Here is a 19498-nt window from a genome sequence, read left to right as displayed (position 1 = left end):
GACTAGAAAAGCTTATGTGTATTTTTCATATTGTCTATTTTACGAAAATATCCACTTATATCAGTAACATGCATCACTTCTAACACAAATTTTAAAACTATATCAAAATCTTATATTTAGGACTCCCAAAATATCACAGGTTTACTATATATGAATTCATTTCAACAGAATAAAGCTAATGACACTCAAGACTGTAAAAGACCAATCAAGTTCCTACTTGTTTAATGAGTACAAGTCTAATATCTGAAGTACAACCACACAGGTCATAAGCAGACTTCTTCATCTACATAGTGAAAGAACAAAAAGAACTGAAATTCAAGCCCAGATGTCAGCAAACTTGCATGTTTCCTCTCACTGAGCTACCACAGCATCAGCCATCGACATTAAAAATAAGTAAATAAAAAATATGAGTGCAGTGTTTTCAGGAGCACTCTCTTACACGCTAAATAAGCAGTTACATAGAATACACTAACTGATAAAACTGTGGACTTTCAAAAGTAATTAGTCATGTTTATATAAGAAAATTCACACAAGCATCACTCATTCTGACCTAGAAATCTTTGTATCAAACAGCAATGTGACATTTGTTTCTAATAAGCCTGCAACTATTCCCATTTGACTAGATTTCTAAATATTAATTAACTCTCCAGTTCTGAACTGTCAACTATAAAGTGATTTATGAAATGCTGTACCTGTAAAATTAGCCTCTTATCTTAGTATAGCAAGGTCTATAGTTAATTTGTTTAGTGCCAAGCGCCTGCAGTGGAGTATGAGACAAAGCAGGAGTTTGGTGTTCTACAGGAAAACCCAGCCAGCTCTGGACCAGACTTAAAACACACTGAAAACCCAGTCAATGTTGTTCTCCTATAACTGTAAACAATAAATAAGAAAGACATTTACTAACCTGAATTACTTTCAGTTTTTTAAACCATGACTCAAACTCACAGAGGCTACAAAAGTATGACTAATATTTACTTTCAGAGCATTAAAAGATTAGCTAAACAAATGAAATAAGCAAGAAGAATACATACTGACATTCTCCTGGTGTTTTGAACTAGTAAAGCTTCATCGCTGACTCCAGAAGGATGTGAACAACTGTCTTGTGCTTTGGCAGCATCCCATTAAGTCTTTAATAAGAATGAATTACCACCCAAAATTGAAATGCAACATAACAGCATCCTACTTCTATCACTTAAGAAACGAAAATTTAATCTTCCCTCCTAATACTTTAGGATAGATAGAAATCTATTAACCCCTTCTTTAAAAAGGGATTGATTCTTTTGCCACAAATGAAAAGCATGCAGAGACAGCTGGTATGTCTTTACAGCAGAAATTATTAGCAATACTACAGGTGCATTAGTTTCTCACTGTGAGAAGACCTATAAGTGAGAACAAGAAATGATCTTATGACCACAGAATCCTAAAACATGTATTTAGAATCTAACTACAGGACCCCACTTTGACTTTAAAAATACCCAAAAACCAGTGCTCACTTCCCCTCCCACTAGATAACCTGTAACCAAAAATAAATTAAAATGTAAATATAAACACATACATAAGGAGAAGCTTGATGAGTAATGCTGCATATCAAAGCCAGCTTCAGGCATTGACATGTGGCAGCCACGGGCAATGCACCAGACAACAGCATGGTCTAACAACCCTATGAGGGCAGTGTTATGCTCTGATAGTGCTTAACCACTTCACAGCACTCTGCTCTTTAGGGACAAGTCTGAACCTTGTAAAACTGATTCTCCTTGGCCAGAATGGAGAGAGCCGCTAATGAACACTGAGTATCACAAACTATAGCCACACAAATCTTCTTACTACCTTTCAAACTGTGTTTGAAACACAGCACAGTGGTACTGTATTTCTATGGCGCTGCTGTAATGGTATATACTACTATCTATAGGTTTCATAGGGGTGTAAAATAGCCCTGGGAAATAGCAGAAAAAAATCATGCCTTTGCCCATATTCTGGAGATTCAGGGGCTGCAACTGAGGGAGGAATCAGAATGGAGACAAGAACAACCAGTGCCAGGTAGGGGCTGCATTTCAGGCTTGCATGTCACTGCCTTCCTCGGTTCTTCCATCTCCAGCAGCAACAAGAATAGGTGATATTTAGGAGTTTTAGCGAACCTTCTTCCTGACTGGCTAGACATTAACCAAGGAACTGCAATACGCTGTTGATTGTACTTCATCTTATTTAGTCACTGTAGGTGACAGGACCGGATTGAAGAAAAGGAGCCCTTTTCTCCCACCCTCAACCCTCACACCCATCTGATCTGGAGGTATAGGAACTGTTCACCCATCTCCCAAGAGTCCCTCTCATCCTTCCTTATCCCTTTGAGGCAAGTCAATGTGAGACAGACCTGAGAATGAAGATCAAAATTATGTGAAGCACGTGCCTAATTAAGAATCTAGCTTGAAAGACTGAGATGAATATTCAAGTTCTCAGTCCATGCTGTGAAGACGACACATGCTTGCTAACATTCAGCAGAGAAGAGCTCTTAAGGACCCAACTAACACCAGTAAGCGTTGACTTTTCTTATTTTAGCTGACATTCTAGGAGGAAAAGTGATGCTCTGATGTTCTCCTTGCCTCTTTCTGTCAGCGCTGTAGTTTGAACTGTCTCTTCCTCTGAGCTAAGCTTTAAATGAACCACCAAACAATCTTGTCTTTGTACATTTCAGAATTCAAAGTCCCAACCATCAAATTAGACTGATACTGTAGTTTAAACCTTTTGAGGGATGTTCTAACAATTACAAAAGCACTCTATGCATGGTATCATTAATTTTGCTGCAGTATTGGAGATATGCGTATTATAGTTGGTTCAGTAGAGAACGAAGATGAGTTAATAAAGACATGGTTCTCATTTTCAAAGCATATTTCAGTTTCAGAGCACACGCTGCAGCAGCAAAATAACTGAGCAGAGGCATATTTTTTTTTTAGTAGCAACATTAATTTGGAAAGCTTAACTAGGCAACTTGCAAACTAAAGCCTGTAAAGTTTTCAGTTATATGTTATGTACTGTTAATACTTAACTACCTGTTCAAGCTTGGGTTTGATTTTTATTCCCCCTTATGAACTGCTTTTCTGATGACAAAAGGTAATACTGCAGGATGATTAGTTAATACTATTCACAGCAATCACTCGCTCTATCCAGAAGCTATAGAATTCTCCAGCACTTCACAGCAACAATTACTGCTATATTTATAAGGAGACATCTTTGGCTTTGACATTCCTAAGCTTAGTATTTCCTTGACAGAAGTACTATTTAAGATGAACATTCAATTAAAATGCAGCCTACTGAGAAAGTAGGAACGTATAGGAAAAAGACACATGTACAGCAATGCAGTTACCTCATCTAGATCTTAAAAACATTTAAGACAAAGCACATCGATGGCAATGGAATTAATTTGACCCTTCCATTACAACAGAGCTCAAGATCAAAGCGTTGCTTCTTGTGGGAAAGTTGTCGACTAGTCTAAAATTTCATGCTACTACTGCCTCATCATCTAGACTTTTTATCTGGCATTTTATAGCCATCTGAGAATATGTAACCTCCTAACTAATCTGTTGAAAATTTTCTAAGCCTGCAATTAGAACGGCTTCTGTGCTCTGAAAGTATTCAGCTGCAGATGCACAAAATTTTCACATCTGCAAACTCAGAAAAATGACACGATACAAACTAACTGAGAACGTTACAAGCTATCTGAGCAATTCTAGGAGTCAGTTTTTAATGCAAATGTAGATTACAGAACCAATTCTGCCATACGGCATCTAATTAGAAATGGCAAGTCTAGATTCTTGAAAAAGACAGTTGCAGATTGACTCCATATCCGACATATTCTTTGCATTCAAAGGATGAATTTATTCAGTGGAATGCTTTTATGGAAAAATCTGATGAAAAAGTTCAGTAACTTCCACTGAAATGAAGAAACATATATACGGTATTTCTTATTAAATTTAAAACACCTGCTTGCCTACATATTATACTACAACCACAACATCCTGAAAGCCTTATTCTGAAGTCTGTATCTACGAATAAGCAATTACCACAATGAGTTCTGCACATGTTTTTTACAACGGAAGTGCAGTACCCTATCAATCACATAATGAATTCAATACTCTACAGCAGTATTTCTCATCATGAAAACGCTTACTTGTGTTGAGTTTTTAACCTTGGAAAGTATGTATGGACATTTAAGTCAGTTGCAACTAATCAAGATCAGAATTTTGCACCAGCAATACCTGTAGGCAAAAGTAACTGTGATAGGTAAAGAGCCTTTTCTACCGCCTACAACTCCGCACCAAGGTGTTACAGACCTTGCAGTGTGAATGGAGAAAACATAAAACAAGGTCTATATGTTAAAGAGCCAGCAATACAGAGAGCTGTCCTCAATTTATCTGAGCCAAAACTGACATAACTGCAAAATGGAAGAACAACTAAGCAATTTTTATTTCAGAAAAATCTCATATTCTTTTTAACTTAAGCTGATGGCAGCAGAATGATTTTATTAGGTCTTAAATCTAATACAAACAAAGATACACTGCATGAATTGTCCCCAGTGAGAACATTTAAATATAATCAAATACTTATATGTCCACAAGTCTTTTTTTTTAATAATTTTTCTAGATGCACACCTACCACAGTATTATGTGGAAGATGCTACCACATTGCACACTTGCTGGACAACAAACATCCAGGAGCCATGATCACATTAACTCTATCCAGCCTTTCATAATGGACATGGAACATGTTTGCACAGTTCCTACTAAAGTTGATCATTAAGTCAAGTCCACCAGAAAAAAAAAGATATTAATATTGTCCTAATTTTGACATTTTTAAGGGATTAAATACGGAATTTTTTTATGCTTTAGTCTTTTATTTTATAATCTCAAATTACATGGGTATGTAATTACTCTTTCTATTCTCAGATAAGCCTCAATTAACATAAAATACTTGGTGAAAGCTCCCAAGAAGGCCCTACGTTTACAGAGGCCCAACTGATCTTCAGCAGTTTTGTTGCAAGTGGGGCCATTTGAAAGGAGACATAAACATCCTATAAATTGACTGTCAACCAGAAGTCTAATGTTTGATAAGAGAACTGGCAGCAGTACTATAATTCTGAGTTTCCCCAGGTTCAAAACTGCTTTTGATTTCAGATTTCCTAATTCTGAACAAACACACTCAGAAATATGTGGCAAAGACTCCTTTGTAACACAAAGGATAGTTAGTATGCTGAAGTAATACTAACTTCATAACACTAACACAGGAAGTTCTGCAGTGATGCAGCCACCTAACTTCAGAAAAGATGGAAATTCTGAGTCAAAGGAAAAAGAAGTCTGTGTCTGGAAGTCAGCCAAGTAATGAAACTCCTCCTTTTTGTAATACTATTAGAATAATCCTTGATGGGGAAGAACAGTAGAAAGCCCAGGCAGAAAAAAAAGGCTGGATGGCACAAACAGAAGGGCACCTATTTTTAGAGGTCCAACATTCAACAATGCTCAGTGGAAATCCTGAAGAACAGCAGATTGGTTCTAGAATAACCATTACGAATATCAGAAAGTCCCCAACGTGTTTAAGAAGGATTACAGCATTCCTACTGCCACTACTTGGCATGGTATTTTCACTGCCCGCAGTAAGATGTCACGCTTAGCAAGTGCTAAAATCAGGAACTGCCACACTGCCGGTAGCTTAATGATATCAAATTCTACAGGGAGCACAGAGTCACTCTAACTTCTTCAGAGAGCCCAGGGCATCTTCAATATTTTTGCTAAAGAGCTGAGAGCTTTTTAAAAGCATTTGATGACCCCAGCTTATACTATTCACACAATGTACCACATTCGAAGCCACGATATGCTTCCCATCACTGCAGTGGGCGTATATCTGCCCACAGTTTCAGACACTTCCTCTGATGCCTATTAGGTATTTTCATGACTTTTTTCTGTCTATTCCACGTCTCAAGGCAAATTACTAAGAAAAGTGTTAGTTTTATCAATACTAAAAGACATGCTTTGCCAGGGAACTCTTCCATTTGTAGCATTTAACAACGTTTTAGACCTAAGAAGAAAGCACTGATGCTTTTTCTTGGGACAGTCAAAATTCCCAAGAGGTTTCAATGATAAGATGCAAACAGAAAAATTCAAAATTCCTACAGGAGAAAACTGAATGCTTCTCTACTGGACATACACTTAACTGCAGATACTACACTATGACAGGCATCAATACTGATGGCAATATTGGCTCCTTATCTTTTGACAGCATCAGCTTCTTGAGAGGCATCACTTCTCTGCTCAATACAATATTAATTACCACAAACTCAAAAGGACCAATAGTGTTACGTCTGTGTCTTTCTGAGTGCTATTGGGCTACTCTGTGGCGAATTAGCCTTGCATCTTGCAACTCTGAAGGCTTTGCACTGAATTCAAGAATATGGTCAAGAAGGATGTTTCTTCCAGATGAAACAGATTCATGCTGTACTTGTTTTTAACATGATGGAGGCAGCTTAACTTCATGACCTTCTAAGTTAAAGGCTGATACAGGAGGATCTGGTCAGCAGAAAGGCATTCAAAAGGCAATTAGCTGAATAATATGTGTTAAAAAGCAAAATTTTCTTTCTGTGAGAAATGTGATAGCAGAAATCAATGAGCTGAATACGACTGCTTCACAAGAAGTGACTGGGAACAGAGGATGGCTAGCTCCCAAGCCACTTTTTAAATGGTCTTCTACTACACAACAAAGCAACCTGTAACACCTAAACAACTACAGTGGACTCTTAATAAGCTCATCTCAAACATGTTACCTGCTATCCTGCAACAAGATCTAATATGTACCCAGAAAAGAGTAATAATTTTCATAATAGTGTGAAATATAGAGTAAAATAAAGGATATTTCTTATTCTTTATACTTTAACTATTTGGGAGTATGTGGCACAGTCATGATCTCTACTGCGTAATAAAGTCATCTATATGCTACAATGCAGTGACAACTACAGAAGTACTTGCTACACCAAAATGCAGTTAAACCAACTTAATGATCACTTTACATTAACTGAAATTTAAGGAATCAATCTGGATGCAAGGTGGCCTGGCAGACCATTTCTACCCCGTAAAATAAAAGACAAGATAAAAACTAAACAGGACCCTCAGAAAGACTCTAGATTCCTGACATCCCATAGAATATATAGGCAATGACAATCTTACTTCTGGCAGAACATTTAAACAGTTATAGCACTGCAGAGAAGCTTTAGCAGAAACTATTGTGTTCACCCCTCAATAACCAACAGCTTGCTGCTTGAACTTCTGTGTAACATGAGAAAGAGGAGGTCCAGCCAGAAACAGACATCAGCTATCAAACCACTCTGTACAGACTATGTCAACACAGTTTACTGAAAGGGTTGTCACGCATTGGAACAGGGAGATGGTTGAGTCACCATCCCTCGACGTGTTTAAAAGACGAGTAGATGTTGTGCTTAGGGACGTGGTCTAGTGGCGGACTTAGGGCTGGTTCGATGGTTGGACTCGATGATCTTAAAGGCCTTTTCCAATCAAAACCATGCTATGATTCTATGATTTTGTCAGCTCACAGAAACAAAGAGACTCTGAAGTGCTGGGGTTGCATGTCAGCAGTCTAAGTCAGTTTAGTAAGTTAAAATAAGGTAGTGTTTCATCTGATATCCCTTAAATATTTACTTTTTAGTACACCTCTTAATGCACTGCTATTCTTTCTCCTGCAACTAGTTCTCAGTTACCTGAATTCTCTGACTATGCTTTCTTTCAATTGTCCTTTCTTTACATAGATTATGTACAGTCCAAGAAGCCAGACCTCTCATAGCACCTGTTCAGCTCCATCTGTTGCAATATTGACATACATACTTTTTACTACAATGAATGCTGAAAAAATAAAACTTAATGTTTCAGAGTGGATAATACAAAACATCATCAGAGCAGAACTAGAGAGCCTAACTTGAACAGTTTCTGTCCAGTGACTGTGGCCAGGTTAAAGACCTAATTTTATCTAACTTAAGTATGTCTGCTCAAATTCTGTTTAACCCTTCAATAACCTGGCATAAATAGACATAAATATCGCATTCATCAGGCACATAGCAGGGATCAGGCAATTTTCTGCTGTGGGTATGGACTTATTTAGATATACTTACATAGCCACCTCCAAGACAAACCAAATAATATGTCTAGGGTTATCCTGTTACGCTCCCACTGACCTTTGCTAGTAAAAAGGAGTGCAGAAGCATTCCTAATCCGCTTCTGTGCCCAAATCAGACAAATTAGCTTGAATCACAGCTAAAAAGCAAATCACTCTAAAGATGATCCGAACTACTTCACCCAATTTTTCTCTGAAGCAGATTAGGAGTACTCACATGATCTATTAATACAGTCCAACAGAAGGGATGGTGGCCTCCAGCTGAGGGCAGAAAGACATCCAGCTGTTTGCAAATTGACTGCACATTCTCACACTGGAGGAAATTGATGTGGGAATAGGATGTCACCAATAAAATAAAAAAATCCCAAGAAAACAGACGACAACAAAAAGTGGTCTTCATCTGTCCCTACCATACACAGACTGGAGTTTATCTTTCTAAACTGTATTTTGCGTTCTTGATCCGCTTTTAATGTTTGATTTATTCCAAAATAAGTATGGCAAGTAGAATTTAAAATCAGGTATCTCCTGCATTTATTTTATATCTTTCATACTATTTTAAATAAGTCTAAATAAATAATAATTTAAAAAAGTATCACAAGTTTTCACTGAATTTAATTCAACCTGTTAGGAATTGTACTTAATGTTTACCAGTATTTCTTTAAAGACTATGTACAAGAAACACAAATGTGCAATAACAAAACATTATTAGCTTTTTATTAGGTATCCTCACAGAAACACTACAGATTAAGTATACTGCAGTGACTACAGTGCCCAGCATTTAAGACAGTGTTTATAATGAATATTAAATTCCTGCCACATACAATGTGAAATTAAAGTTACATGTTGTTTTCTCATTACGTGATGGAATTTCTAGTATTGCTTAAGTCTTACTGTATTGTAGCTATCAAGCTACTTCATTGTGCTCCTCTATCACTTTTGCAAAATCTAATTCATGTTTAGAAGTGGCCTTAAAGAGGCTTTAAGAAAAAAACAACCCAAACAAAGCAATAAAAATGAGAAGGTAGGGGAACACCACTAAGATGAGCTAGGCTTAGTATTACACACATATGCTTTGAAGCTGTGATGTCTTTCTGCCACAAATACTACTATGGAAATTTAAATAGACTACACTCACCATTGCCTCATCTATCGTATGTCCAGGACCACGTCCTTTCCAAAACACATTGCCTCCTTGACCAGCTGGCCACATTAGAATACAGCTTGGTAGTTATAACCCTTCTATTCTCAGTGAAGAATAGAAGAGATTAACTCAATTTCTAATGACACTTTATTAAACGACAAGTACTGGCTTGAGGTATCATGCCTTCCCCTTCTCCCTCATTGCCACATGAAATGTGTTAAGGTAAAATGAACATCTGGTTCCCCATGAAAAGAAACCAGGAAAGGAGGATACTAAACCAAAAGCATCAGTTGCAGTTCAGGTGGGGCTGAAAAGAGGTGTATTGCAAGGGATACATGAGAGTTGTTGGGAAGGACCTAGCAGAAGTTTTCAAAGGATAGTTCTTAGGTCACATAATCCTAAACCTTCTCTCTCTTTGCTCTCTAGACATGAATTAAATTGGCCTGTTCCAGGATTTTTCACACTTCAGCCCCCAGCAGATTGTATGCCCTCTCAACTCCCTCTCGACAAATGCACATTTAAATAAGAAAACCAGAGTTAGCCTTCCCAGTTCAGAAAAGGGATTCTGCTCTAGAGCCCAAACATTCCATATAACAATGAATAATCTTATTTCTGGCAGGACTTTTAAACAGTTAGAGCACAGTAGAAGAGCTTTAGCAGAAACTATTGATATGTTCACCCCTCAATAATCCATTACCTACTGGTCAGAGATGGATACTTGAGATGGGATCAGGGCACAAGATGTGCCAATACAGTAGCTCGTGGCAGCTGGAAAAGGAGAGTTTCCCTCTCCCTGCATCCAGCTGCAGATCCTGACAACTGCACTTAGTGGATTTTTGTGAGTTGCTTTCATTTGTTAACACAGCAGAAAACTATCCCAGGAGATATCCAACAGATGATGGGAAATTCAGGAGAACTGCTCTACTTGATTAGATGCAAATAAGGCCAACTTCTACTGGTGAAGCCAAGCTTAGCACCACCATGTCATATTGTAGATATTCAGAGTCAGACTTTACTCAAAACACTCTGAACCACTGCCTTATCAGCCACAGCAGCTTCCTGGAGGTTCCTGAAGAAACCTTTGGAATCATCATCCATGTGTTTTCCACAGGTACTCCAGCGCAGCATACTAGACACTGAGATAGAAGACAACACTGCTTAACTTACCAGGTAAAAGTACCATTCAGCTAACATTTAAAGCAGTTTCGTGGCTTTTTCTTCTTGAAGATAGCCCTGAAAGAAGACAGCAGATGGCAATGTATGGAACATACTATGCAAAGTAAAACCATGATGTGCATAGTTAAAAATGTTGTGTTGAAACTAGACTACGATGGAAGTTTAAGGAAAAAGGGACCCTGAAGTTGAAAGTATGACAGCAAAAGCTAGAAAGGAAAATTCAGTGATGAAACAATTACAAGCTTGACATAATTCACACAAAACATATCATTCAGTCTCCTTCCAAGCAAAAATTGGCCTTTACTAGGGGAAGGTGGGGCAAGAGTTGGTGAAATAGTGATGGATTACAAAATTAAAGCACTGAAAACTCTTTGGCTCTTGAACATGTTTACCCATAGGAGAAAAATTACATTTGTCATCACTAGCTGACCGGAGACATCACAAATTAAGATACTGCTGCAAATGTTTAAGGCAGTCTCTCCAGTGTCAAAATCCATTTTCTATTTAGCCAATGAAAGATTAAAAACTGTTACAGAGTAAAATGAATTGTGAGATATATGCAACAGTTTTTAAAATATTACTTCAGACATCTGACATTAGAAAAATCACTCTAGTCACCTGTATTAAGATAAAATAGTCAAAACACAGTAGCATCAAAAAACTTCTTGGAAAGTCCAAATACTGCATTGGCATTCATGACTCTTGCTCTACAGTAAAGCGAGCCAAAGAGATGCCCATTTATTTCCATTGTTAACATCAATACAATAATGCAAAGGCTCCAATTTTGTTTTGCTGACTTTCTAAATTAGAAGAGTTGCAACTTTAAGGCATTTTATCTATTGTCAGAGAAAGAATTAAAGGCATTTAAAGTCCTTTAATACCCAAATGATAAATTTTAAATGCTTCAACCATGAAGATGAAATTGCCTTTTTCAAGATATACATTCCAAACAATACTTATGAAATTCTAAGTTATTCAACTGAACTTCCAAATGCTGCTTACGGTAACTTTAGAACAGGAAAGAAACGCATTTGACATACGGAGTAAACTACAGGAAAAAATTAAAAAGGGCAAAAAAAAGCTAGATAAACAAATAAAAGTAGTCAGGACAAATAGGGTTGTTTCGTTATGTTTTGCTACTGCATCAAGAAAATGTATTGCTGTATTTTCAAATCCTTTAGCTACTGCACACAAATACTATGTTCAAGACGTGGTCTTCCCAGTCAACTGCATCCTCAAACAGGTACCTTCCATACCTTGATTTCCTTAAATAAACTATCTATTGGGAAGATTGGAATAAAAAGAAATAAAATCACACTTCTTGGATTTAAAGAAGTTGGCTACCATTTATAGTACTACAATCTCAAAAAAAAAGAAATCAGAAACTTAAAAGTAAAGCAAAGAACTCACAAAATGTAGGCTAGCTGGCCACGTGTGCCAGAACAGTTTAAAATTACATAATGACATGCTATTCTTCCTTTCTGCAAAATCCATTTACTATTCACCAAACAGGATGGATGGCGGTCATGCACATGGTGAGCCACTCTTTTTAAAGAAATGTACATGATACTGTGTAAAACAGTCTCAAAGACAATAGCAGTTCCATTAAGAATACCACCAAAAATCAATAATCACACCAAACTTGCATCCTCAGTTTTAATGTAGTTTCCCAAGGGTTCTTTTCATTTGTTTTAAGTGAGAGAAGTTTTGAAAAGGTGTTTTGCAATTCTTCATGGATTCTCAGATGAACAGAACTCCAACCTGCTCTTTACCTAACAAACTAACATAACCCATATAAATCAACCGCCATAGAAAATTATATGATAAGCATTGTAACACCCGGAAGTAATTATCATTACAGTCCACATTCCCCAGTCAGTGTTGGACACTCTTTTAAAAAAGTAACGTATGATACTGGACTTGAGTCTTTCAGAGCAGATAAGACATTTAAAATACCGTTACCGCCTCTTAGAGGCACTCATGTACACGTACTCAGTTATTCCTTGTTTAAAATAGACCATTTCTTTTTCTAAAGTACAGGGATATTGCCTCACTTAATAGCAAGGACTTCTGAAGTATAGGAAGGATTTAATTCTCCATATGCCAAAGGAGCTTTTACCCAGGGAAAGCAGCAGTTAGTTGCGAAATACAGAAGCTGATCTATTTTGTTTGTATCTATGTCCTTAAATTCATTCCTCGGGCTGCTTCAACTTATGTAAGGTGTGGTGCAGCATTGGGGTCAATTTCATGGTACCTCTCAAGCCCAGACCTACCAGCTACCCGCATTAAAAATACCTCAGCCTGATTCACAGCAACAGCTCCAATAAAGATCATGAGCTCTGCTCAGCTACAGGGCCAGAAACAAAGTCTATCTATCCCTTTGGACATACTACGAAATTTACTGCAGATGTAAATTCCAGAAAGACTAGAGCAATACTCGTCTTAAGTTCACTTCATTCTCCAAGCAAGTGGTAAGACTGATGGCTAGGAGAAGTTTTGCTAAAGGAGTTAATAATAATGAAAACATCTGCACATGCCCTGCTCCAGGGTGCAGAGGCTCAACAGGCTCTGAAAGCAGCAGCTTTAATGGCTCTGCTAAGTAGAAAGAAGCCCTCAGGATTAGCCCTAAACGTCAGCACAAATGTACCTCAAAGGGCTTGCAAGAATGGAATTTTCAAAAATTAAGGAGGAAACTCTGCAGCACATGCACAGACATTAAATGGGAAATAACCTGACTGAATCAAAAGAGCTCCTTGTGGAACAGCAAAGAGACCTCCCTACACCCACACTACCAACCCAACTAAAAATTATTAGTACCTACAGGATTTTGGATTTTCCTGCTAGCTTTACTGTTCAAAATTTCTATTCTCTCCTTTCCCCACCAGTTCAGCATGAGATAGATTTAAAAACATTGTATTAGGATTACATATTGCCAAAGCCATAGACTATCAGAGACAGAATTATGACAGGAAGCAAAAGGTAACCTTTACAAACCATCCTAACCCTATGTAATCAAATAAAATTTCTGTTTAAAAAACAGAATATATTAAGCTGCTCAAACAATAGGATATCTGCTAAGAAAAGCCCATTCAAGGATTTTCGTCATAGCATTTGCTCCAGCTAGTAAAGTGGTTGTGTGTTTGCTGAAGGCCATTAAAAAAAAAAAATCATGACACTAAAAGCTAAACTTGCTGGTTCAGTTTGACCCAGCCTACAAGAGACATTCTGATACATTTTCCTTTTCAAGTTTCATTCTGCTATCCACAAATCAATAAAAGGGTCAACACTTAGCAAGCATTTTGTCTCCCCTCCTAGGTTTTCCAAAAGACTGTAGCAATAGTCTCTGTACTCAACCATGCTCTGCACGTGTTTTATGAACACTGCCCCTTCTACCCTCTCACGCATAACCCCATTACTGCACCCACATGAAGTCTGATGAGGTTTCCAACCCAATTAAAAGTTGTGCAAGGGAGGAAAGCTGCACAACTTCCTAAGTAAAGATGGTAGAAAACAATGGTAGAGATGGAGCAGAGGTTTGATTCTTACATGAATGTTATTTTATGAGGTCACATGGTGAACCACTTTTCAGCTGCATCAGTCTAACTTACTAAATTTAGCCTGAGGTCTTCCCACTCACAAGCACAGCCTCTGCTATGCCTTCAACTCTGTCCAATGTTCTTTTTCCATACTGTGCTCCTTCCATTAAATTTCTAATGCTTACCTATTTCTGCAATTTCCTAAGCGGTAAAAAAGTTCAGTACAGTCACTGCACATCTTCTTGACTGTTAACACTGTATCAGCCTTCTAGAAAAGCTTACTTACCTTCAAAACAGCACCCTTTAAGTACCTAAACAAGGAAAGGCTGTTCAAGTCCATGGTCATACAGGACTTACTGTTTATTAATCTAGAAAGCCTCAAAAGCCAGTGGCTGACCTGCTGTCCTGGTTTACTGGTACAGAATCTTAGAATCAGTTTTCTATTCAGGAAAATTGCATTTCTGAAAAAGACTTCAGCACTCATTTTCAGTAGGAACAAAGTGATAAGATACTTTGTTTTAGCTTTCAGCCACCACTGGTATGTGGTGATCAAGGTCTTGAGTGAAAGAGGTGTAGAAGCTGGGGGAGGGGGTGAAGCAGAAACCCAGGGCAGTTGACCCCAAGCTGGCCAATGAAAATTATTTCATACCATAAACATCACACTCACGATAAACTGGGGAATTTACTGGGGATGGCTCTTCTTCTATGGCTGGCATCCCAAGAGGGACTCACCCGTTGTTCTACTGCCGAGACCTACTCCCCCATTATATTAGCTAAATGTAACTCTGTACTTTTTACTAGTACTGTTCTTAATGTTGGGTTTTATTATTATTATTTTATTAAATCTGTTTTTATTTCAACCCATGGATTGCCTTTCCTTTTCCCAATTCCCCTCCCTGCATGGGGAGTAGTCACTGGGTGACAGAACAACTGTTTAAACCACGACATTTGTTCTAATAGTGTTTCTCAACACATGTTATGTTGCAACAGAAGTGATCAAAAAAGATGCCTGATCTGGATCTTCCTCATTAAAAGGGAGGCAAGATGAAGATACCCACCAGGCTGTTCTCCAAGAACACAGAAATCTCTAAACTTGCCCTTCGTGAACACGCATGCCCCACTGAATTAGATTTGGAGACTATGCTAGAATATATTTCCTATTATAATAAAGTTGCAGAAATGAGTTTGAGTTACCTGGCTACCTGCAATCCTGTTACAATTATTACTATTACTAGAGTATAAACAACTTTCCAATGTCTGTATCTTACAGACATACTTGTCCGTATCTTACATTCAGAAAAAAAGTCATAAAATACCTAATTAAACTGCTCATTAACAGGAAGTTAATGGTCAAGCATTGGAACAGGCTGCCCAGGGAAATGGTGGAGTCACCATCTCTGGAGATGTTCAAAAAACATGTAGATGTGGCACTGCCCACTGTAGTGGGCAGGATGGAGTTTGGTTGATGGTTAGACTTGATCTTAGAGGTCTTTTCCAACCACAATGATTCTATGACTCTAAGTACACAATCTCTTAAAATATAATCCTATAAAATAGAGTACATCTCATTTCATAGAATCAAAAAATTGTGAATGAAGATACTGTAGTAAGTTTTTAATATGAATCTCATGACATTTGCAACATCTCAAAATCAATCAAAAGTGACTATATTCAAACTAGACGGGAATCAAATGCTTTCCCAAGGTCTGGAAATTGTCAAAGATTATAAACAAAAGGAAATGTTTGGGAAAAGAATCCCAGAGTGGGTGGGAAATGTTTCCTAAACAGATCCACATTCATGTAGTCACCTTCAACAAGATTATGTGACAGGTTGAAAGCCTCCAGAAAGATAACAGTTTGGAGATGACAGGGGCTGCCACTCCTCAAGAACACATTTACTATGCAATCTGCCATCTGTTTGCCCAGCAAGAAGAGTCACTAGCAGGTAAGCAATAGCCATAAGAATTATCTGAGTGGGCTACATCTGACCATCGCCTATAGATTGAGCATTGTTAATTGAGACTATAAACACTATCACCCTCTTAGACATGATTGGCCCCCTCCCCTCTTATGAACACCATCTTAAGGTGCTCTCATTCACTGCTACATACCCCTTCTTTTGTCACTCCACTATCTTAACATGCTCTGTTTTTATATGTATACATGTCTCCACCCTATCACTCCATTCCAGTTTACCCTCTAAAATCAGTTACTATTTACATTCCCTCCCAACACTGACATTCTTCCTCAGAAATAAGAAACTAAACAGCAATATAAAAACTGATGGTGGACAGGCTCAGGGAACTAAAGTGTTACAGTATTCTGACAATTTATCTCATTGAATCAACTCACCATGACTGCTTTAGAGCAAGTACAAAGGAAAAAGCAGGACTGCACACTGGGTGACAAAGGAGAACTCCTACTCCAAAAGGCAACCATCAGATGAGCTCACTACAGCACAAACCCACAACCTTACTCTCTCTCAACGAAATCAATACATTTACAAAACCTCCAGCGTTCAATCAATTCCATACACCACTTCTAATATTCACTTGAGTCACACTTTGTATTTTAATGAAGTTTTCAAACTATATTTATAGGTGCTAATTCAAGTTTTCATTAATGAAAAAAGTTCATAACAACTAAAGAATCCATCTAGCACACATGACTTGAGCCTAGCAAAACTTGTCTTTTCGTCTGTGACTAAGATAAAATCCTAACTTCCTTTAACATATCTGCCTCTGAAATACAAGCAATGAAACCTACCATATGTTGACTTTCACCAGTTCAACACCATTCAAAGTCCACTAATGGTACATCCTGGTATCAGTGACGAGAAAGTGGATTGCAATCACACACACACACACACACACACATATATATATATATATACACACACCATACTTCCCACTAACACAATTATGTTACCTCAGTTAGGTATGATAAACAATGGTCATTCTGATGACAGTTAAAAAGCTGGTGGTTTGAGCAATCAATGATGTTGGCTTGGAAGAGGCAAAGATGTATATGAGATTGTGGTAGTGCTATTCAGTTCCAGGAACTGGCAGGGCAGCAGGAGACAACATTCCTGGCAGGAGCAGGTAGGTAAATGCACCTGACAAAAGTTGCATCGGTGCTCCATCCTGCAGGTGCAAACTGGTGCGGAGAGGGTCTCGTGCTCAGACACACGAGCTTCTGCATTCCAGCTTAAACCAGTTCTTTCACTCCTAAGGTAACTGGTGTTAATCCGGTGCTCAGCAAGCAGTTAAAATTCTCAGGGAAAGACAAAAGTTTGATCTAATGTCATGGGATACGATTAATGATTCAGAGAGTTCTCACACGTGTGACTTAATGGTAAGATCTGTGCAAACAGAATGAATGTTACTATTTTGATAGCACTCCCCGAAGACTACTGACGTACCAAAGGTTGTTGCCGCTTCAGTAGCGGTATAAGGATGCAATGGTCTTGCTGGATACATTTACCTTATATGTTTACTTATCTATACATATACACATATAGATTATTATGTGTATATATATTATACAAGCAGCCAAATGAAATAGCATGCGAGCATGCTGGAGCTGTACTTTAGACAAAGCAGTGCACAGACAGTAAGTAGTCCCTCTTCAAGTACTCCATAATTTTGGTTGCCTTGGGTCAGCAGCCATGCTGGCATCTAAGGCAATATCTGACAGAAAGAATGACCTTGTCTGACAGCTGAGTTAAACATGCTGCTGCACTTTTGTGAAAAGCTTTCGCTGTGCACTTGTGTGTATGTAGCACAGAAGTTATGCTCTTGGTCCACCCAGCTGCCAAACCAGCCAACAGATGAACCAAGTTTCAGACATGAAACGTGTCCATCCCAAACTACCATCACCGTCCATGTTTCAAGTTTCTGGCCTGATAATGAAATTAGGAAGTTGAATGCTTAAGACCTGTCAATAGCACAACTTAAAGTCAATGACTTAATGCATCAGCTCATCTGATCTAGGAGCTGCCAAAAATTACGTGCATTTTTCAAAGTCTCTGAACCAGCTCAAGTATGGAAAGTAAACAAGACAAGACAAATAAATCAAAATAAAGTGTCAATACTATAAGAAAGAGTTATTCAGTGTGGAAAAAAACCTGGATTCCTAGGTAAAAGAAAAAGCTTTCTACACCTCAGAGGCAACAATATTTTTCCGTTCAAAAGAATAATAGATTTGCCTAATGCTCCTCTCATTTAATCAAATTTACCTCAAATCTATCTCTTGATCACAAAATGGATACTAGAGAATATGTGACATATCAACACATTGCAAGATAGTCTATACAAGCTTGACAGAAAAAAACCACACCAAACAACAAAGGAATGGAGAAAGATAGGGAACTGTTCCACCAGCAGAGTATGGCCACTGTCCTGAGGAAAAAAAATTAAAATCCAGTTTACCTGGACAAGCTGCTAAAGAAGTGGTTAAGAAAAATAAAAATAGAGCACTGCTTCTAATCTCTTTTCATAAGCTCCTTTTCCACATTAGATTCAGACTTGTAAGACCCTTACAACTGTGAAAAATCATTCCTACCTAGCTACACAACAGTGTTTAGAAGTGACAGCATTTTTCACTCTATGAAACCACCAACATTGCTACTGCAGCAGAGAAAGCCCTTTGTTTAATCCCAGTTTCTACCATTTTAGGTTCTCTTTCCTACTAATTAACTTAAGTGCATTTGCCTCTACCATTTCTGGCATGCAGCAACATGACACTGACATGATTCTTGACATTTCAACTGCTTTTCACAGACATGCATTAAAATCATGCATTAAAGTTTTGTCAACTTCATCTATTCTCTAATAAGCAAAGGTACATACAGCAGCACAGGCAGCAATGCCTTCTGTTTGCAGAGTCAGGAAGATGACTGCATCAACTTAAACTTCTGGTTTAAGCAGTGTCTATCTTAACAACTACATCACGGCTATAAATTTAACTCTCACAACAGATTTTTAAATGTCCTTCAAGGCTTAATAAATAATATTACGCAACTCAATGCTGTAATATTGCCATTTACCCAACAAGGATGAGCCTTGATTACAAAAATCAGATAAAGTTGTAAAAAAAAAAAAAAAAGGTAGGTTGCATGCTTAATAAAAAAGTTTCCTCTGTGATAGAAAGTAATTTTCCTTAAATATAGATTAGAAGAACCTGAGAACTACTCCACAGGATACAACCCCTGGGTTCATAGCCTCATTGCAGATGGATTTAACTGTGCTTCCTCCCGTTGTTATCTTTATTAATTGAAAGCTTGTATTTCTTCCATTCGTTTGCAGAAAAACATTTAAATTATGGGCAATTACTTGGTATTTTGAAGATATTTTGAGATATTTGGTTTTCACATCACAAAGCGTGTATTACTTCAGACAGCACTTAAAAACAAAGCAATTCCTTGTTCTCTATCTACTATTCTGAGCCATGATTTGTGAATGGATTACACTGGGGGGGGGAG

Source organism: Mesitornis unicolor, unplaced genomic scaffold, assembly GCF_000695765.1.
Source record: "Mesitornis unicolor isolate BGI_N332 unplaced genomic scaffold, ASM69576v1 scaffold23852, whole genome shotgun sequence".
Taxonomy (NCBI): Eukaryota; Metazoa; Chordata; class Aves; order Mesitornithiformes; family Mesitornithidae; genus Mesitornis; species Mesitornis unicolor.
This window is presented reverse-complemented; position numbering follows the sequence as displayed.